Source organism: Scyliorhinus torazame, chromosome 4, assembly GCF_047496885.1.
Source record: "Scyliorhinus torazame isolate Kashiwa2021f chromosome 4, sScyTor2.1, whole genome shotgun sequence".
Classification (NCBI taxonomy): Eukaryota; Metazoa; Chordata; class Chondrichthyes; order Carcharhiniformes; family Scyliorhinidae; genus Scyliorhinus; species Scyliorhinus torazame.
This window is the reverse complement of record NC_092710.1, coordinates 256,853,919-256,876,073: the sequence shown is the minus strand read 5'-3', so window position 1 is coordinate 256,876,073 and position 22,155 is coordinate 256,853,919. Positions and strand designations below refer to the sequence as shown.

General features: G+C 51.8%; 1 protein-coding gene across 6 annotated transcripts in view; it reads right to left on the bottom strand.

Moving 5' to 3' along the window:
* LOC140410888 (E3 ubiquitin-protein ligase RNF19A) overlaps window positions 1-22,155 on the bottom strand; it is a 143,820-nt gene that overhangs the window by 99,350 nt on the left and 22,315 nt on the right. For 4 of the 6 annotated variants that reach the window (XM_072499660.1, XM_072499655.1, XM_072499657.1 and 1 more), the window contains one exon: window positions 5,883-5,995. The exons of the other annotated variants lie outside the window; for them this stretch is intronic. The gene's annotated coding sequence lies outside the window, so the exon portion shown is untranslated. The remainder of the gene's footprint in view (window positions 1-5,882; window positions 5,996-22,155) is intronic. 6 annotated transcript variants of the gene reach the window in all.

Sequence of the window (22,155 nt, the reverse complement as noted above, 5' to 3'; positions counted from 1 at the left end):
CAATGGGCGGAGCCATCTCGTCTGCCCCAGGACACGTGCGGCCCGTGGGCGCAGCCATCTTCCCCGCCTCAGGACCCCTGCCCGTCGGGCACCTCATCGGGCCGCTCATCGCCTACAACCGCCGATGACCAGACGCGACTCGCCTCCTTCATGATTGACCAGTTTCGACCACACAACCTCGCGACCGCGTCGACAAAGGTGAAGGTCGACAGGCATGAGATATCCTGCCTTCTGGACTTCGGGAGCACGGAGAGCTTCATCCACCCCGATACGGTAAGGCGCTGCTCCCTCGCGGTACACCTCATTAACGAAAGAAGCTCCCTGGCCTCCAGATCCCACTCAGTGGTGACCTAGGGGTACTGCATCGCCACCCTCACCATCCAGGGCGTAGAGTTCAGCGGCTTCCGGCTCTACGTCCTCCCCAACCTCTGCGCTGCCTTGCTACTTGGCCTGGACTTCCAGTGCAGCCTCTAGAGCCTAACCCTGAAATATGGCTGGCCCCTACCACCCCTTACTGTATGCGGCCTCACGGCCCTTAAGGTCGACCCGCCTTCTCTGTTTGCGAACCTCACCCCGGATTGCAAACCCGTCGCCACCAGGAGCAGATGGTACAGCGCCCAGGACAGGACCGCGGTCCAGCGGCTGCTGCGGGTAGGTATCATCGAGGCCACAACAGCCCCTGGAGAGCCCAAGTGGTAGTGGTGAAAACGGGGGAGAAACAGGATGGTCGTTGACTACAGTCAGACCACGCACATCTGATATGGTCAATCAGATTGCACAGTACCGGGTCTTCTCGACAGTGGACCTGAAATCTGCCTACCACCAGCTCCCCATTCGCAAGGCGGACCGCCCGTACACTGCGTTTGAAGCGGACGGCCGCCTTTACCATTTCCTTAGGGTTCCCTTCGGCGTCACTAACGAGATCTCGGTCTTCCAATGGGAGATGGACCGAATGGTTGACCGGTACGGACTGCGGGCCACTTTCCCGTACCTGGATAACGCCACCATCTGCAGCCACAACCAGCAGGACCACGACGTTAACCTTTCCAAATTTCTCCACACCGCCAAACTCCTCAACCTAACCTACAACAAGGAGAAGTGTGTGTTCAGCACGAACCGATTGGCCATCCTCGGCTATGTGGTTCAGAACGGAGTTCGAGGGCCCGACCCCTATCGCATGCGCCCCCTCATGGATCTCCCCCTTCCCCACTGCCCCAAGGCCCTTATACGATGCCTAGGGCTCTTTTCGTACTACGCCCAGTGGGTCCCTAACTATGCGGAAAAGGCCCACCCACTCATCCACTCCACCGGTTTCCCACTGACGGCCGAGGCTCACCAGGCCTTCAACCGTATCAAGGCCGACATCGCCAAGGCTGCGATGCACGCGGTCGACGAGACGCTCCCCTTCCAAGTCGAGAGCGATGCATCAGACGTCGTTCTGGCCGCCACCCTCAACCAGGCAGGCAGGCCCGTGGCATTCTTTTCCCGCACCCTCCATGCCTCCGAAATTCAGCACTCCTCCGTCGAAAAGGATGCCCAAGCTATCGTTGAAGCTGTGCGGCACTGGAGGCATTACCTGGCCGGCAGGTGATTCACTCTCCTCACAGACCAACGATCGGTTGCCTTCATGTTTAACAACACACAGCGGGGTAAGATCAAAAATGATAAGATCTTGCGGAGGATAATCGCGCTCTCCACCTTTAATTACGAGATTTTGTATCGCCCCGGTAAGCTCAACGAGCCCCCCCGATGCCCTGTCCCGAGGTACAAGTGCCAGCGCACAAGTGGACCGACTCCGGACCCTGCACGACGATCTCTAGTCACCCAGGGGTCACCCGCTTTTATCACTTCATAAAGGCCCGCAATCTGCCCTACTCCATCGAGGAAGTCAGGGCTGTCACCAGAGACTGCCAGGTCTGCGCGGAGTGTAAACTGCACTTCTACTGGCCAGACCCTGCATGCCTGGTGAAGGCCTCCCGTCCTTTTGTACGCCTCAGCGTAGACTTCAAAGGTTCCCTCCCCTCCACCGATCGCAACACGTATTTTTTCAATGTGGTCGACGAATATTCCAGATTCCCCTTCGCCATCCCATGCCCCGATATGACGTCTGCCACCGTCATCAAAACCCTCAACACCATCTTCGCTCTGTTTGGTTTCCCCGCCTACGTCCACAGCGATCAGGGATCCTCATTTATGAGAGATGAGCTGCGCCAGTACCTGCTCAACAGGAGCATTGCCTCAAGCAGGGCGACCAGCTACAACCCCCGGGGAAACGGGCAGATGGAGCGGGAGAATGGGACGGTCTGGAAGGCCGTCCAGCTGGCCCTACGGTCCAGAAATCTACCTTCCTCCCGCTGGCAGGAGGTCCTCCCCAACGCCCTTCACTCCATTCGGTCACTCCTGTGCACGGGACCAACGAAACCCCCTTTGAACATCTCTTTGCCTTCCCCAGAAAGTCCACCTCTGGGGTTTCATTCCCAACGTGGCTGGCAGCTCCAGGACCCGTTCTCCTCAGCAAGCACATGCGGTTGCACAAGGCGGACCCGTTGGTTGAGAGGGTACAGCTACTCCACACAAACCCGCAGTACGTAGCATACCCCGACGGCCGCCAAGACACAGTCTCCCTCAGGGACCTGGCACCAGCTGGGTCCCCCCTCCCTCCCTCCCTCCCTGCCCCCCTCTGGCCCGGTATCACGATCCCTTCCCCCAGCGCACCCCACCACAGCCCCCGCTCCAGGACAATCCATCCTCCCCTTGGTCCCACCCGGGGATGAAGAGGATGTCGACACGCTCCCAGAGTCACCGACGACCGAGCCGACGCCTGACTCGCCACCAGTACTGCAGCGCTCTCAAACACGGATCAAGGCGCCCGACCGTTTAAATTTGTAACCTTCTCTGAAATTTTAATGACAACCTGTACGTAAATAGTTTTCCACCACCCCCGCTGGACTCATTTTTAACAGGGGGTGAATGTGGTAATCACCACTGTTATATTATATTGTATATACTGCACTGCATACGAGGGTATTACGGTAAGGCCCCTGTACTACAGGTACGGGGGTAGATCCCTGCCTGCTGGCTCCGCCCAGTAGGCGGAATATAAATGTGTGTGCTCTCCGAACTGCAGCCATTTCGGCAGCAGCTGTAGGAGGCCACACATCTCTGTGTAATAAAGCCTCGATTACTCTCTACTCTCGTCTCGTCGTAAGTGATAGTGCATCATGGTGTTGAGGGTGTTTAATGACTCATTGGCACGGGGTTCCCTTCGCAAGATGTTGAGGCAGGCTTTCATTTCCCTCCTTCTAAAGAAGGAAAAGGAAACAAGAGTGTGGGTCGTACACGCTAATCTCTCTGCTTAATGTGGATGCAAAACTTCTCGCCAAGGTTTTAGCGCTAAGGTTGGAGCCGTATCTCCCGGAGGTTGTGGGGGAGGATCAGACGGGCTTTGTGAACCATAGGAAGTTGTCGTAAAACGTGAGGCGGTTACGCAATGTGGTTGTTGCACCAGTGGTGGGGCCAGAGCCTGGAGATAATTGTGTCTTTGGATGCATGAAAGGCCTTCAACAGGGTTGACTGGAAATACTGGTTTCTGGTTCTGGATAAGTTTGGGTTTGGTCCTGGGTTTGTGTTATGTGTGTGGCTGTTGTATGAAGCACCGTCGACTGGTGTGCAAACTAACACCATAAGTTTGGGGTCCTCCAGTTTGCACAGGGGAACAAGGCAGGGTTGTCCTATGTCTCTGGTGTTGTTCGCATTGGCGATTGAGCGATTGGCAATTGCCTTGAGGGCCTCGGACAAGTGCAAAGAAATTGTGGGGGTGGGGGGTCTTTACTTTAAGCTGAACTGCACTTTTAAAAAATTAATTTATATGACTTGAGCATCGCTGGTTAGACCAGGATTTAGTGCCCATCCCTAGTTGAACTTCAGAAGGTGGTGGCAAGCTGCCATCTTGAACCACTGAAGTCCCCAAAGTGTCGGTACACCCAGAGGGCTGTTCAGGAGGGAATACCAGGATTTTGCCCAGAGACAGTGAATGAACGGTGATATATATTTCTGAGTCAGGGCGGTGAATGACTGGGAGGGAAACCTCCAGATGATGGTGTTCCCATGTATCTGCTGCTCTAGCTGGTAGCGGTCGTGGGTTTGGAAGGTACTGTCGAAAGAACCTTGGGGAAGGGAAAGCAATCAAGCTGACTGCTTTGTCCTGGATGGTGTTGAGCTTCTTGAGTGTTGTTGGAGCTGCACTCATCCAGGCAAGTGGAGAGTATTCCATCACACTCCTGACTTGTGCCTTGCAGATGGTGGACAGGCTTTGTGGGGTCAGGACGTGAGTTACTTGCCGTAGGAGTCCTAGCCTTTGACCTGCCCTGGTGGCCATAGTATTAATATGGCTAGTCCAGTTCAGTTTCTGATCACCAAGGGTGTTCATTGTGGCGAATAGGGTATGGGGGGATTTGCAGAAATGGGACAGCATCCATTGTCTCTGGTGGGCCGGTGCAAGCGATTAAGAAAATCTATTTCCACGATTCGTTTCTTTCTTTTACTGCCTTCTGGTTTTCCTGCCCAAAGCATTTTTCCAGGGCTGGAGCAGCTCATAATGGGGTTTATATAGGCGGGGTAAACGACTCTGATTCGGAGAGGGTCTTACAGAGGGAGAGGCAAGTGGGAGGAGGGCGGGGGGGGGGGGGGGGGGGGGGGCGGGGGGGTTTGGCACTGCAGAACCTGTTGTTTTACTATTGGGCAGCCAATGCGGAGAATGTGTTAGATTGGTTCAGGGACCAGAGATTACCTGTATACAGATGGAGTTGGGAGTCATGCAAGTGTGTCTAGAGGCCTCTCTACTGTTTGTTCCAGCGGAGTATTTGTCAAATCCGGTGGTTATTTCCACAGTGCCGCCATCCACCTTGCTGGAATGGATTCTCCCCTGTGCAGGGTCGGAGGAGATTGGTACGTCCAGGTTATGTGGTCAGATCATGGGAGATAAGCAGGTTTTAGTGGGGGAGGTGAAAGTCAGGGAGGAGGAGGAGCTGGGTCCAGTTTTGGAGGAGGAGGTGTGGAGGACCCTCTCCACAAGGTGAATGCTACATGGATTTCTGGGGGTTTTGATTCAACACCATATCGGCAATTTTAAATGTGGACTTGGAGTTCTGCCCATTGGTAGCGTTATTTGGGGTGTCAAAGCGGCCCGAATTGAGGACAAAAGTGATAGCAGATGCTCTGGCCGTTGCATCATTTTTGGCTCGGCGGTGGATTCTGCTAGCTGGAGGCAGGCGACACATCCCAGTGCCGCAGAGTGGCTGGATGATTTGACAGAGTTCTTGCGCCTTGAGAGGGTCAGTGTGAGAAGCAATAGACAGTTCTATCGTAGATGGTAACTGTTATATTGCATTTCAAGGATCTGGTTAGCTTTTGATGGGAGGGTGGTTATAATTGTTGTTTTAATATATTTGTTGCGGTCGTTGGTACACGTGTTATTGTTTGATTGTTGTTAACATATAAAATGTTACATGTGGCAGTGGTGATCTGTGCTGCCTCACAGCGCCTGTTCAATTCTGGCCTTGCGTCGGTGTCTGCGTGGATTTTGCACGCTCTCTGGCTTCCTCCCACAGTTCAAAAGGTGTCCGGTTAGCTGGATTGGCCATGCTAAATTGCCGCTTAGTGTACAGGAGCCCCTTAGCAGACAGGAATGTTAGGTGATGGAGCTATGGGGATAGGGCAGTGTGGAAAGGGGGGGGGAGGGGGGGGGGGGGGAACATGGGTGGAGTGTTGTTTAAATTGGGTTGGTGCAGACTCAATGGGCCGAATGGACTCCTTCTGCACTGTAAGGATTCAACGACTTCTACGACAATAATTTCAAAAAGATAGATCATGTTTTAACCAACCTTATCGAATGGACGTGGTGTACTTCCAGAAGACATTCGAAAAGTTGCCATATAACAGGCTCACGACAAACATCAGGGTGTGGAATCAGGTGGTAGCATGGATTGAACAGTGGCTACAAAATTTTAAAAAGAGGACAGAAGTTAATGGAAGATTTTTGGACTGGCAGAGAGGGGAAGTGGTGTTTGACAGGGATCCATCTGGTACTGCTGCTGTTCACCTTTTATAAAATTTATTTACCTTCAGAAATTAAGGCATAGTGTCGCAGTTTGCATATGAATGCATCAGAGCACAGCAAGTCAAAAAAAACACGGAAAGTGTCAGAGAAATGGCAAATTGCGCTCCAAATACCGGTAGTTCATTTTGGGAAGAGGAATAAGGAGGGCACTTATTCCTTGCAAGTTAAGAAACTAATAGGAATAGTGGAACAAAGATCTGGGAATACAGATACACAAAAGGTTAATAAGCTGTGAAGAATGCAAACAAAGTGCTGGGGTTTATTATTAGAGGAATTTCTACAAACTCCTGGTTAGACCACACGGGTACAGTACTTGCCTCTATACTACTAAGGAAATTAAAGCACTGGAGAAGGTGCAGAAAAGACGTACAAGGATGTTACCAGAATTAAGAGGATGCAACTATCAGGACAGATGGAGCAGGCCAGTGTTCTTTTCTCTGGAAAAGAGAGGGCTAGGAGAAGAATTATATGGGTTGACAAACTGACCTTAAATGGTCACCTTGAAAATAATACAAGTGAATGAAATGAAATGAAAATGAAAATCGCTTATTGTCACAAGTAGGCTTCAATGAAGTTACTGTGAAAAGCCCCTAGTCGCCACATTCCGGCGCCTGTTCGGGGAGGCTGGTACGGGAATGTATCACTATGCTTGAGGGGAGAAGGGAGAGTCAAAACTAAGATTTAAATTGAAGTACAGCCAACTTTGATGGATGAGAAATAGTATGACGAGTAAACTGGGCTGGACTATTAACAAGTAAAACCAGAATCAAAGAACAGGAAATATTCAAACAAGTAATTTGTACAATGCAAATGAGCCAAGAGACTACCAAAAGGTAATCCCTTCCACAAATTGAAGGAAAAATACAAACCATGTGAATAAACAAGCGCGATAAAAGCACTGAGGGGATACAATCAAGATGGCATGAGATCCAAAAAATGCAGTGTGTAAAAGACAACATGCTAAGAAAATCAAAGCTAACAGGAATAATTTTGTTACTACACCCTGGGCTAGTGCATGGTCAATTTCAGCCCTACACGCCCCGGAGTCACAACACAAGTGAATTAACCAATAATTATTATAAAAATACCCAAAGTCTTTGGACCTTGGCTGTCCACTAACTACAGGCGCCAGGTTGGTAAGTTAACAACAATAATAATCTTTATTATTGTCACATGTAGGCTTACATTAACACTACAATGAAAAGCCCCTAGTCGCCACACTCTGGCGCATGTTCGGGTACACGGAGGGAGAATTCGGAATGTTCAATTCACCTAACAAGCACGTCTTTCGATACTTGGAGGAGGAAGCCAGAGCACCCAGAGAAAACCCACACAGACACGCGGAGAACGTGCAGGCTCCACACAGTGACACCAAGGCGGGAATCGAACGCGGGTCCCTGGCACTGTGAAGCAACAATGCTAACCGCTATGCTACTGTGTCGTTAAACACGATTACTGTTTATACCAAGAACTATCATGAAATATGCAGTAAATACAACTGATAACGGCAAGCTAATACCTACTATCCACTTGAAATGTCACACTCTCTACCTACATACACAAGACAGAGAAACACAGAAGGAGGAAAAGGGTGAAAAATAATAAAGATGAAAGACCAAAGTAAGAGCCTTAGCACACTTTCTTCACACCAAGTTTGCAGATTAGAGTCTTTGGGCGGTATTTCCCCCCCCCCCCCCCCCCACTCCAGGTGGGATAATGGCCGGGGCGGCGCACAAGTCGCACCACGCCCCCCCGACACCCGTATGCAATTCTCCCACCCTCCTCGAAACCAGTGCCGCGAGAATCGCGCCGGGCCGCTTGGAGAATCGCCGCAAACGGCGTGCGGTGATTCTCCGGCCCGGATGGGCCGAGCGGCCGGCGAACAAAATAACAGTCCCGCCGGCGCCATTCACCCCTGGTCGCTGCCGGCAGGAACTCTGCGGGAACGCCTGGGGGGGGGGGGCAGCCTGTGTGGGGGGGGGGGGGGGGGTCCTTCACCGGGGGGGGGGGGGCCTGGCCCGCGATCGGGGCCCACCTGAACACGACCCCATGTTGGTTCGGGGCCGGAGCGCGTAAGAAGTTCCCCGCACATGCGCAGGATCGCGCGGCCCAACTGCGCATGCGTGGGTTGGCGTGGCGCCCATTTGGCGCCGCGGAAGGAGGCTGAAATGGCGCGAACCACTCCAGCGCCGTGTTGGCCCCCTGTGGGGGCCAGAATAGGTCGTGCCCGGGCTCTGTTCCCGCTGTCGTTCACGACGCCGCGAACACTTGGTCTCAATATCGGTGAATCTCGCCCTTTGGTTTTCAATTGGTAATGGTCTTCTTTGATGATTCATTAATTCACGGTCCCTGTAGTTTAGAAAATACAGTATTCATAGGCAGCACGCTTTCTGGAGAGGCACCTTATTTCTCATCTGGGCCTTCAGCTCAAGGCTCACATTCAGGCCTCTTACCTTATGTCAAACCCTGCTTTCAGCTCATGGTTTGACTTCAGGCCTCTGCAGTTCCAGGAGAGAACCCAGAGGCTTTTTGGAGAGTGAGTCGGCCCTCACAGTGGCCTTCTGGAGAGAATTAGTTGGGTCTTTTCACCGGCTGGCAGAGATCAAAAAAGAAAGCAAACTCAAGACTTGAGGACTTTGAAAACCATACCAGTGGGATCAGATCCATTCACCACCTTTTTTCCAGGCAAGAGCACATCCCTCTGGACCCATTCATTGGCCACCAGCCAAATCAATCAAACCAAGTCCTCACTGACACCGGCCAGTCGGCAATCACCAGTTTAGACCAGCACAACCTTCCAAATTCTTGTGCTTGAATTAAAGCTACAGGCTGCTTGCCTTAAGTGATATTTCGACTTCCGGTTGCGGCTATGCCTAGGTAGGTTGCACGTTCGGCAGCTCCCGCCGGGAACAGACTTTTGGGGTCTCCAGAGTGGCCCCAACGGCAATTGTTCGACAGCTTCCAGTGTGGGAAGGTGACAGCAGGGTCCCTCCGACATTATATGGATTGGACCAGGAGTGGAGCGGTGAACAAAGTGATCTTGGGGCAGCGAAAAGTGCGAGGGAGGAAAAGCAAGATGGTGACGGGTGGAGCATGGGCGCAGTGGTCGCAGGAGCAGCAGGAGTTTCTTAAACGCTGCTTTGAGGAGCTGTAGACAGAAATGCTGGCGCCAACGAAGGCGGCGATTGAGAAGCTTGTGGAGACCCAGAAGGCCCAAGGGGCGGCGATCCGGGAGGTGCGGCAAAATGCCTCGGAGAACGAGGATGAGATCTTGGGCCTGGCGGTGAAAGCGGAGGCGCACGAGGTGCTGCACAAGAGGTGGGCGGAAAAATTCGAGGACCTGGAGAATAGGTCGAGGAGGAAGACTCTTCGGATTCTGGGTCTCCCTGAAGGAGTGGAGGGGCCCGATGATGGGGCATATATGAGCATGATGCTCAATTCGCTGATGGGCGCGGGAGCTTTCCCGAGGCCCCTGGAGATAGATGGGGCTCATCGGGTCGTGGCAAGGAGACCCAAAGCCAACGAGCCGCCAAGGGCTGTAGTGGTGCGGTTCCACCGCTTTATGGACAGAGAGTGTGTCCTGAGCTGGGCCAAAAAAGAGCGGAGCAGCAGGTGGGAGAACACGGAGATCTGAATTTACCAAGATTGGAGTGCGGAGGTGGCTAAGAGGAGAGCTGGTTTCAATCGGGCTAAGGCGGTGCTCCATCGGAATGGGGTGAAGTTCGGTATGCTGCAGCCAGCGCGATTGTGGGTCACGTTCCAAGATCGGCACCACTATTTTGAAACGCCCGATGAGGCATGGAACTGTTTACAGACTGAAAAGTTGGACTCAAATTGAGGGTTTGTCGTGGGGGGACGTTTACTGTGTTCACTGTGTTTATTACATTTGGGGAATGTTCTTTTGGTTGGAGTGCTGGTGGGGATGGGTGAATGGATTTGATGTGGGAGAGTGTGGGCGTCGGTGTTGGAGGGGCAGGCCCCCACGGAGGAAGAGGGGGAGCGGAGGCCCGGGGATGGGAGTTGGGGTAAGGCCGCAAAAAGGAGCTGCGCCAGAGGGGACAGGGCCAGTTCAGGAAAGCGCGGGCTTTTTCCCGCGTTAGGGAAGGACGGGGGTGGGCCCGTGCTGGAGAGGAGTGCACACTGACTGCCAAGGGGAGGGGGGATTCTCACACTGGGAGGTCGATGGAATGGCGGGAGAGGCCGGGGTCAGCAGGAGTCAGCTGACTTACGAGAGTGTTATGGGGGGAGCAAAATGGCTAGATGTGAATCTAGCGGAGGGAGGGGGGGGGGGGGGGGGGGGGGGAACAGGGTTGCTGCTGCATTGGCCAAAGGGGAGCTGGAAGTAGGAGAGGTGGTCGGGGCGGGGGTCCGGCGCCTGGGGGACTGGAGGGTGTGGGAGGCGCGGGCACGTGGCTGGCCTAGAAAAGGAGATGGCTAGTCAGCGGGGGGGATAGCCCCCCAATCCGGCTGATAACTTGGAATGTGAGGGGCCTGAACGGGCCAGTCAAGAGGGCCCGGGTGTTCGCGCACTTAAAGGGACTGAAGGCAGACGTGGTTATGCTCCAGGAGACACATTTGAAGGTGGCAGATCAGGTTAGGCTGAGAAAGGGATGGGTAGGGCAGGTCTTTCATTCAGGGCTGGATGAGAAGAACAGAGGGGTTGCAATACTGGTGGGGAAGCGGGTGTCGTTTGGGGCAATTAATATTGTAGTGGATAATGGAGGTCGATATGTGATGGTGAGCTGATATGTGATGGTAGGTTGCTGGGGGTGCGGGTGGTACTGGTGAACGTATATGCCCCGAATTGGGATGATGCCGGATTTATGAAATGCATGCTGGGTCGGATTCCGGATCTGGAGGTAGGAAGATTGATAATGGGGGTGGGGGAGGGACTTCAACACGGTGCTGGACCCAGCACTGGACCGCTCTAGGTCCAGGACGGATGAGAGGCCGGCTGCGGCCAAGGTTCAGGCTGGGGCCTGAACGGGCCAGTCAAGAGGGCCCGGGTGTTCGCGCACTTAAAGGGACTGAAGGCAGACGTGGTTATGCTCCAGGAGACACATTTGAAGGTGGCAGATCAGGTTAGGCTGAGAAAGGGATGGGTAGGGCAGGTCTTTCATTCAGGGCTGGATGCGAAGAACAGAGGGGTTGCAATACTGGTGGGGAAGCGGGTGTCGTTTGGGGCAATTAATATTGTAGTGGATAATGGAGGTCGATATGTGCTGGTGAGCTGATATGTGATGGTAGGTTGCTGGGGGTGCGGGTGGTACTGGTGAACGTATATGCCCCGAATTGGGATGATGCCGGATTTATGAAATGCATGCTGGGTCGGATTCCGGATCTGGAGGTAGGAAGATTGATAATGGGGGTGGGGGGGGGGGGACTTCAACACGGTGCTGGACCCAGCACTGGACCGCTCTAGGTCCAGGACGGATGAGAGGCCGGCTGCGGCCAAGGTGCTCAGGGGATTTATGGACCAGATGGGGGGCGTGGACCCATGGAGGTTTGTCAGGCCGCTGGCCAGGGAATTTTCCTTCTTTTCCCACGTCCATAGAGCCTACTCCCGGTTAGATTTTTTTCATTTTGAGTAGGGCGCTAATCCCGAAAGTGGAGGGAACGGAATATTCGGCCATAGCCATCTCGGACCACACTCCTCATTGGGTGGAGCTGGAGTTGGGGGAGGAGAGAGACCAGTGCCCGCTGTGGCGCCTTGATGTGGGACTGTTGGCGGATGAGGTGGTGTGCGGGCGGGTGCGGGGGTGCATTGAAAGATATTTGGAGGCCAACGACAACGGGGAGGTGCAGGTGGGGGTAGTCCGGGAGGCGCTGAAGGCGGTGGTCAGGGGACAGCTAATCTCCATTAGGGCCCACAGGGAGGAGAGGGGAGGGAGAGGGAGAGGTTGGTGGGGGAGATTTTAAGGGTGGACAGGAGGTATGCAGAGGTCCCCGAGGAGGGGCTACTCAGGGAGCGACGGAACCTCCTGACGGAGTTCAACCTGTTGACCATAGGGAAAGCAGAGGCACAGTGGAGGAAAGCGCAGGGGGCGACATATGAGTATGGGGAGAAGACGAGTCGGATGCTGGCACACCAGCTTCGTAAGAGGGAGGCAGCGAGGGAGATTGGTGGAGTTAAGGATAGAGGGGGGAATACGGTGCGGAGTGCGGTGAGAATAAGCGAGATATTTAGGGACTTCTATGGGGATCTGTACAGGTCTGAGCCCCCAGCGGGGGAGGAGGGGATGCGACGATTCTTAGATCAGCTGAGGTTCCCGAGGGTGGAGGAGGAGGAGGTGGCTGGTTTGGGGGCGCCGATTGGGCTGGAGGAGCTGGTTAAAGGATTGGGGAGCATGCAGGCGGGGAAGGCCCCGGGGCCGGATGGGTTCCCGGTTGAATTCTACAGGAAATACGTGGACCTGCTGGGCCCGTTGCTAGTGAGGACTTTCAATAAGGCGAGGGAGGGGAGGGTGACCTTGCCCCCGACAATGTATAGGGCGCTGAGTTCTTTGAACCTGAAGCAGGACAAGGATCCACTGCAATGTGGGTCGTATAGATCGATCTCGCTCCTCAATGTTGATGCTAAGTTGCTGACAAAGATGCTGGCTACGAGAATTGAGGACTATGTCCCGGGGGTGATCCATGAGGACCAGACGGGATTTGTGAAGGGTAGGCAATTAAATACAAATGTGTGGAGGCGCCTCAATGTGATTATGATGCCCCCGGTGGAGGGGGAAGCGGAGGTAGTGGCAGCTATGGACGCGGAGAAGGCCTTTGACTGGGTGGAGTGGGAGTATCTTTGGGAAGTGTTGCGGAGGTTTGGGTTCGGGGAGAGGTTCAGCAGCTGGGTCAGGCTGCTATATAGAGCCCCGGTGGCGTGTGTGGCTACGAATCGGCGGAGGTCGGAGTACTTTCGACTGTACCGGGGGAAGAGGCAGGGGTGCCCCCTGTCCCCCTTGTTGTTTGCACTGGCAATTGAGCCTCTGGCCAAGGCACTAAGGGAGTCCAGGACTGGTCCGGGGGGGGGGGGGGGGAAGAGGAGACACCGGGTGTCGTTGTATGCTGACGACCTGTTGCTGTATGTGGCAGATCCAGTGGAGGGGATGGCGGCGGTCATGCGGATCCTAAGGGATTTTGGGGACTCAACGTGGGGAAGAGCGAGCTCTTTGTGGTGCATTCAGGGGACCAGGGAAGGGGGATAGACGAACTACCGCTGAAGAGGGCGGAAAGGAGCTTCCGGTACCTAGGGATCCAAGTAGCTAGGAGTTGGGGGGCCCTGCACAAGCTCAATTTGACGCGGTTAGTGGAGCAGATGGAGGAGGATTTTAAAAGATGGGATATGTTGCCACTCTCACTAGCGGGTAGGGTGCAGTCGGTCAAAATGACGGTCCTCCCGAGGTTTCTCTTTGTGTTCCAGTGCCTTCCCATTATGATCCCCAAGGCCTTTTACAAACGGGTAAGTTGGAGCATCATGGGTTTTGTGTGGGCGAATAAGACCCCGAGGGTGAAGAGTGTGTTTCTGGAGCGTAGCAGGGACAGGAAGGGGGTGCTGGCGCTGCCGCTGCCGAATTTGTGCAGCTATAATTGGGCAGCCAATGTGGCGATGATCCGTAAGTAGATAATGGACGGAGAGGGGGCGGCGTGGAAGAGGTTAGAGATGGCGTCCTGTGCGGGCACGAGCCTGAAGGCGCTGGCGACGGCACCGCTGCCGCTCTCGCCGACAAGGTACACCACGAGTCCGGTGGTGGCGGCAATGTTGAAGATCTGCGGGCAATGGAGGCGACACAGGGGCGAGGTGGGAGCCTCGGTTTGATCCCCGATTCGGGAGAATCATCGGTTCGTCCCGGGAAGGATGGATGGGGGGTTTCGGAGCTGGCATCGGGCAGGGATTAGACGAATGGGGGACCTGTTCATCGATGGGACGTTTGCGAGCACATCCTTCCTTAGATACAGGGACCAAAACTGTTCACAAAACACCAAATGGGGTCTACCCAGAACCTTATACTGCCTCAGAAGTACATCCCTGGTCTTGTATTCTAGCCCTCTCGACATGAATGCTAACATTGCATTTGCCTTCTTAACTGCTGACTGAACCTGCACATTAACCTGAAGAGAATCTTGAACAAGGGCTCCCAACTCCCTTTGTGCTTCTGATTTCATAAGCATTTCCCCAGTTAGGAAATCGTCCATGCCTAGATTCCTCCTTCCAAAGAGCAGAACCTCACACTTTTCCACATTGTATTCCATCTGCCACTTCATTGCCCACTCTCCTAGCCTGTCCAAATCCTTCTGCAGCCCGCCTGCTTCCTCAACACTACCTGTCCCTCTACATATCTTTGTATCATCTGCAAACTTAACAACAGTGCCTTCAGTTCCATCTTCCAATCTTTAATATATATTGTGAAAAGTTGTGGTCCCAGCACAGACCCGAGGCACACCACTAGTCACTGGCTGCCATCCTGAAAAAGACCCCACTCTCTGCCTTCTGCCAGTCAACCAATCCTCTATCCATGCCAGGATCTTACCCTTAACACCATGGGCTCTTAACTTATTTAACAATCTCCTCTGCGGCACCTTGTCAAAGGCCTTCTGGAAATCCAAATAAATCACGTCCTGGTTCTCTTTTGTCTAACTTCCTTGTTACCTCCTCAAAGAACTCCAACAGATTTGTCAGACATGACCTCCCTTTGACGAAGCTGTGCTGACTCAGTCCTAGTTTATCGTGCACTTCCAAGTAATCCGCGATCTCATCTTTAATAACGGACTCTAACATCTTGCCAATGGCCAAAGTCAGGCCAATCGGCCTATAATTTCCCATCTTCTACCTCACTCCCTTCTTAAATAGCAGTGTTACATTACTTACTTTCCAGTCCTCTGGGACCCTTCCTGCCTCCAGTGATTCCTGAAAGATCACCCCCAATGCCTCCACAATCTCCTCAGCTATCTTTTTTAGGACCCTGGGGTGTAGTCCATCCAGTCCAGGTGACTTATCCACGTTCAGACCTTTGAGTTTCCCCACAACCTTCTCCTCAGTAATGGTCACTGCACTCACCTCTACCCCCTGATCCTCCTGGAGCTCAGGCATCCCACTGGTGTTTTCCACCGCAAAGATCATAAACACCAGAGGTACAATTGAATCTAAAAATAGTTCAAAAGAAATGCTTTGTGGATTTAGCACAAGCTAAATAAAACAGTGAAAATAAAAATGACACTTTAAAGTGGAAAAATCTCTGGAATCAGATGGTTTCCAAATTATAAAAGGAATTATTACAAAAGGAGAATAATCGCAGATGCAGCAGTTGTAATTTTCTAAAGCTCGCTAGTATAAATACTTGTAGCTTGGGGCTGGAAAATTGCTATTGTCTAAAGGGAAGGAAGGCGAAACCTTTCCATCAGTTTAACATTAATTGTTTGCAAGTTGGAAACAGTGAGTGAGAACTTGGGCAAGTACTAGCGATCACAGATAGCCATCATACCTATATTATTATGTTGAAATTGCACACCTGACTAAAAATAAATAAATAAATAAAATAATGTTTATTGTCACAAGTAGGCTTACATTAACACCGCAATGAAGTTACTGTGAAAAGCCCCTAGTCGCCACATTCCGTCGCCTGTTTGGGTACACAGAGGGAGAAAGTGGGGGATTTGGGAATTGCAGCTGACTGGCCCTTGACATTGGCACACAAGATCAAATTTTGTTTCCCCCATCCCATTTTAAGAACAAAGAATTTAGAAGAAAAAGGATCCAAGAGAACCTCTAGAGCTTGTGCAATATGCTTAGCAACCAATTCTTGTATAAAACAGCAAGGGGACATAAATTTAAGGTGAAAGGTGGAAGATATAGGAGGGATATCAGAGGTAGGTTCTTTACCCAGAGAGTAGTGGGGGCATGGAATGCACTGCCTGTGGAAGTAGTTGAGTCGGAAACATTAGGGACCTTCAAGCGGCTATTGGATAGGTACATGGATGACAATAAATGATATAGTGTAGATTTATTTGTTCTTAAGGGCAGCACGGTAGCATTGTGGATAGCGCAATTGCTTCACAGCACCATGGTCCCAGGTTCGATTCCGGCTTGGGTCATTGTCTGTGCGGAGTCTGCACGTCCTCCCCGTGTCTGCGTGGGTTTCCTCCGGGTGCTCCGGTTTCCTCCCACAGTCCAAAGATGTGCGGGTTAGGTGAATTGGCCAATGATAAATTGCCCTTAATGTCCAAATTGCCCTTGGTGTTGGGTGGAGGTGTTGAGTTTGGGTATGGTGCTCTTTCCAAGAGCCGGTGCAGACTCAAAGGGCCGAATGGCCTCCTTCTGCACTGTAAATTCAATGATAATCTATGATTAATCTAGGACAAAGGTTCGGCACAACATCGTGGGCCGAAGGGCCTGTTCTGTGCTGTATTTTCTATGTTCTATGTTCTATGAACAAAATAAACTGGGGGAGATGGGGCAAAGGTCAGAATACCTAAACTGAAAGCCCAAACTAGAAAATTAAAAAAAGAAGGGAAACTAAAACAGGAACTGATTAAGTAGTAAGAAAACAGATGATTAAAGCATTCAGAAGCTGTTGGTTTTTATAGAGCAGAGATACTATTTACTGGACACTAATTTCTAAGAACCAAATGTAATGCTGCATCAAAACGTGGTGGATTGTAGCCTTGTCCCCCTCGGCCTTCAGAAACCACACAGCTGAGTTGCACATCTCATTGTTGGAAGTGCTGCGTGGTGTTTGGGCACTTTTATTTACCGAGGACAAGAAATTTGAGCATGAATTTTCCACTCGTGCCCCTTCTGGTCACCCTTTTAAGACGGCACTCTATGTGCCTGGGGGAGCACATGTGGTCTAAAAAAAACCTGGCATCTGAAAGTTTTGTTGACAATTAAATTTCTATCTCCATATATATATAAAATGGAAAATGTCTATGTAAACTTGTCATACTTAACTCGCACTGTCCCTTGGCTAGAATTATGGTGGGAGGATGTAAATGAACCAGGCACAGTTGCACATAGTTTAGCAGGAGTTGCTGTTGGATCGCTGTATTGCCACTTTTGACATTTTATTTATAAAAGTGCATTTATCTTGATGGGTAAACTAAATGCTATGTAAAAAAAAAAGTTCATGTCTTCACATCTAGTAACAAAAAGTAAAAGCAATTAACTCCTGTCGTGTTAGGTGTTCTGCTGCACAAATGATCCAACACGGCTGTAGATGGTACAACTCTGTTTTATTGTCTAAACAACGGTAACAACTAACTGCTTGGGTACGTGCTTCACCAGCTAACCTGTGGACCCAGCCCTATCACTATCTTAGTGAGGCACTCAGCACATGGTCTATGTCTGAGTGGCACACTGTGAGCTCTGTGCTCTGAGCTATCTCCTGGTAGAATGGGCGGGAACTGTGGTGTTCCCTGTTTTATAGTGCGTGTGCTCTCACTGGTGATTGGCTGCGATGTTGTGTGTGTGCTGCTTGGTCCTACTGCCTGTCCATCAGTGTGTGTGATTGCACCATGATATGTTAATGTGGATATCATGACAACTCCCACACTCTAGAATCTGACAGAAAACTTAGTTATCTTTATTCACCTTGACTTGTAGACCGAGATTTTAAAGTCTGCTCATGTTTTAAAAGCACCAAATCTCGTATGTGTTGGGAAGAGTCAACCCCACACACACACATACACACACAAATAATTAATTTAATGTGAACAGTGCAAAGCAGACCTTTCCATTTGTGATGTAATCGTAAATTAATATACCAAATTCTGCCTGAACCCCAGTTGTTGACTCCTCCCTAACTGTATAAACGTTCTGAACAATGCTTTATACTTTTAGGTATCTGGGAGTTCATCTGAAAACAGAACTGTAGTGAGGTAATCAGTCTCACTTCACACGGCACCAGCAATCTTTTGGGAAGCAAATTTCAGATTTTAAGATTGTGCCCCATTGTTCTGAACTTAGCCAACAGGAGAAATAGTTTCAACATCTACACAATCATTTTAAACATCTCTACTAGATGACTGCTCAACCCCTTCTAAATTCAAGTCATGTAAGCAACTGTTGTATAGATTAACCTCACACTAACCTTCTTAAGTCTTGGTATCATTCTGGTGGAGCTTTGCTTTACTCCTTCTGAAGGCAATTCTTTCTCGCCTGAGGTTTGGTGCCCAAAAATGGAATCTCGTCTAAGCTCTGCAGCCCTACCACATCCAGTTGTGAATGGCGGTGGAAAATTAAACAACTCACTGGAGGAGCAGACTCCACAAATATTCCCATCCTCCATGATGGAGGAGCTCAGCACATCAGTGCAAAAGATATGGTTGAAGCATTCGCAATGATCTTCAGCCAGGAGTGCCGAGTGCATGATTCATCGAGGTTTCCTCCAGAGGTCCCCAGCATCATAGATGCCAGTGTTCAGCCAATTCGATTCAGCCCAGTGAAATCAAGAAACTGCTGAAGGAACTGGATTCAGCAAAGGCTGTGGGTCCTGACAATATTCTGGCAATAATACTGAAGACTTGTGCTCCAGAGCCATGCTCCTAGCCAAGCTGTCCCAGTACAGTTACAACACCAGCATCTACCCGGCAATGTGGAAGAGTGCCCATGTAAAAAGCAGGACAAATCCAACCAGGGCAATTACTGCTCGATCAGACCACTCTCAATCATCAGTCAAGTGATGGAAGGAGTCATCACCACTGTGCTATCAAGAGGCACTTAGCAATAACCTGTTCACGGACGCTCAGTTTGGATTCTGCCAGGGTCACTCCGTTCCTTACCTCATTACAGCCTTGGTCCAAACGTGGACAAAAGACTGATCTCCAGAGATGAGAGTGACTGCCCTGAAAATCAAGGCAGCATTTGTTTGAGTATAGCATTAAGGAGCCCTAACTAAACTGTAGTCAATTGGAAACTCTCCACTGGTTGGAAGTCATACCTAGCACAAAGAAGATGGTTGTGGTTGTTGGAGGTCAGTCATCTCAGTACCGGCACATCATTGCAGGAGTTCCTCAGGGTAGTGTTCTAGGCCCAACCATCTTCAGATGCTTCATCAAAGACCTTCCAACGCAAGGTCAGCTGTGCAGTTGTGGGGATGTTCGCTGATGAACATCCTAGGGCAGCACAGTAGCACAAGTGGATAGCACTGTGGCTTCACAGCGCCAGTGTCCCAGGTTCGATTCCCCGCTGGGTCACTGTCTGTGTGGAGTCTGCACGTTCTCCCAGTGTGTGCGTGGGTTTCCTCCGGGTGCTCCGGTTTCCTCCCACAGTCCAAAGATGTGCGGGTTAGGTGGATTGGCAATGCTAAATTGCCCATAGTGTCCAAAATTGCCCTTAGTGTTGGGTGGGGTTACTGGGTTATGGGGATAGGGTGGAGATGTGGACCATGGGTAGGGTGCTCTTTCCAAGGGCCGGTGCAGACTCGATGGGCCGAATGGCCTCCTTCTGCACTGTAAATTCTATGAAATATCCTGGGGGATGTTACCATTGAGCAGAACTGAACTGGACTAGCCATACAAATACTGTGACAATAAGAGGCTAGGAGTCCTGCGGCAAGTAACCCGCCTCCTGACGCCCCAAACCTGCCCAAGGCATAAGTCAGGAGTGGAATATTTCCCATTTGGCTGGATGAGTGCAGCTCCAACCATACTCAAGAAGCTCAACACCACCCAGGACCAGCAACCCACTTGATTGGCATCCTATCCACAAACATTCACTCCCTCCATCACAGACCCACAGTGTCAGCAGGATGCACTGTAGGAATTCACCAAGGCTCCTTAGGCAGCACCTTGCAAACCCAAGACCACTACTATCTAGAAGGACAAGGGCAGCAGATCTTCGAATCCCTGCAATGCAGAGGGAGGCCATTCGGCCTATAGAGTCTGCACCGAACCTCTCCAAGTCACTCACCATCCTGACTTGGAAATATGTCGCCATTTCTTCACTGGGTCAAAACCCTGGAACCACCTCCCTAACAAATCAGTGGGTGTACCTACAGCGGTTTAAGAAGGCAGCTCACCATCACTGTCTCAAGGGCAATTACGTAACAAATGCTGGCCTAGCCAGTGAAGCCCACATCATGTAAAAATGAAGTTTTTAAAAAAATTCACCATACGGAGTCCTAGGGCCCGACCCTGACCACCTGCACCCTCCCCTGCAACTCCCTCTCCCTCATTGTCCCAAGACCCTCAAGAGGTGCCTTGGATTTATTTCCTACTACGCCCAGTGGGTCCCCCAGTACGCGGACAAAGCCCGCCCACTATTTAAGGCCACCCTTTTCCCTCTGGCAGCTAAGGCCCGCCAGGCATTCAATTGCATCAAGGCGGACATCGCCAAAGCCACGATGCGCGCAGTGGACGAGTCCGTCCCCTTTCGGGTGGAGAGCGACGCATCAGAGGTCGCTCCAGCTGCCACTCTCAATCAAGCAGGCAGACCGGTTGCGTTTTTTTCACGCACCCTCACCGCCTCTGAACTTCGACACTCCTCGGTCGAAAAAGAGCCTCAAGCTATCATGGAAGCCATGCGGCACTGGAGGCACTAACTCACTGGTCGGAGGTTTACCCTCGTCACCGACCAACGATCGGTAGCCTTCATGTTCGACAATACGCAGCGGGGCAAAATCAAGAACGATAAGATCTTGAAGTGGAGAATCGAACTCTCCACCTATAATTACGATATAGTATATCCTCCTGGGAAGCTCAACGAGTTCCCAGATGCCCTGTCCTGCGGCACATGCGCCAGTGCGCAAGAGGACCAACTACGGGCTATACACGACGACCTCTGCCACCCGGGGGTCACCCGGCTCGCCCATTATATCAAGGCCCGCAACCTGCCCTACTCCACCGAGGAGGTCAAAGCTGTAACCAGGGACTGCCAAATCTGTGCGGAGTGTAAACCGCACTTTTATCGACCAGATAAGGCCCACCTGGTGAAGGCGTCCCGGCCCTTTGAACGCCTCAGTATCGATTTCAAAGGGCCCCTCCCCTCGAATAGTTGCAATACCTACTTTCTCAATATTATTGATGAGTTCTCCCGTTTCCCATCCAGTGCCCCGATATGACCACCCCCACTGTTATCAGAGCCCTGCACAGTGACTTCACCCTGTTTGGTTTCCCCAACTACGTCCACAGCGACAGGGGCTCGTCATTCATGAGTGACGAACTGTGTCAGTACCTGCTCAGTAAAGGCATCGCCTCGAACAGGACTACCAGTTACAACCCCCGGGGAAACGGACAGGTGGAGAGGGAGAACGTGACGGTCTGGAAGACCGTCCTACTGACCCTACGGTCCAGGAATCTCCCGGTTTACCACTGGCAGGAAGTCATCCCCGATGCGCTCCATGCTATTAGGTCCTTCCTTTGCACGGCCACAAACCAGACTCCTCATGACCGCTTGTTTATTTTCCCCTGGGGGACTCCCTCAGGGGCCTCGCTCCCACTCTGGCTGATGACAGGCTATGGGCAGCACGGTAGCATTGTGGATAGCACAATTGCTTCACAGCTCCAGGATCCCAGGATCGATTCCGGCTTGGGTCACTGTCTGTGCGGAGTCTGCACATCCTCCCCGTGTGTGCGTGGGTTTCCTCCCACAGTCCAAAGATGTGCAGGTTAGGTGGATTGGCCATGATAAATTGCCCTTTGTGTCCAAAATTGCCCTTAGTGTTGGGTGGAGTTACTGGGTTATGGGGATTGGGTGTGGAGGTGTTGACCTTGGGTAGGGTGCTCTTTCCAAGAGCCGGTGCAGACTCGATGGGCCGAATGGCCTCCTTCTGCACTGTAAATTCTATGATTCTATGACACCGGGTCCGGTTCTCCTCCGGAAACACGTTCGGACCCCTAAGACCGATCCCCTGGAAGAGAGGATCCAGCTCCTGCACTCAAACATGCACTACGCATATGTTGAGCACCCCGATGGTCGACAGGATACCATCTCCCTCCGAGACCTTGCGCCCGCAGGCTCCGCCACCACTACGTCCACAGTACCCCCCGCGCTGTACCCCGCTCTTTCTCCCATGCCCAGCGCCCCCGCGCCCATTTGGCTCCCGCGCTCCCTT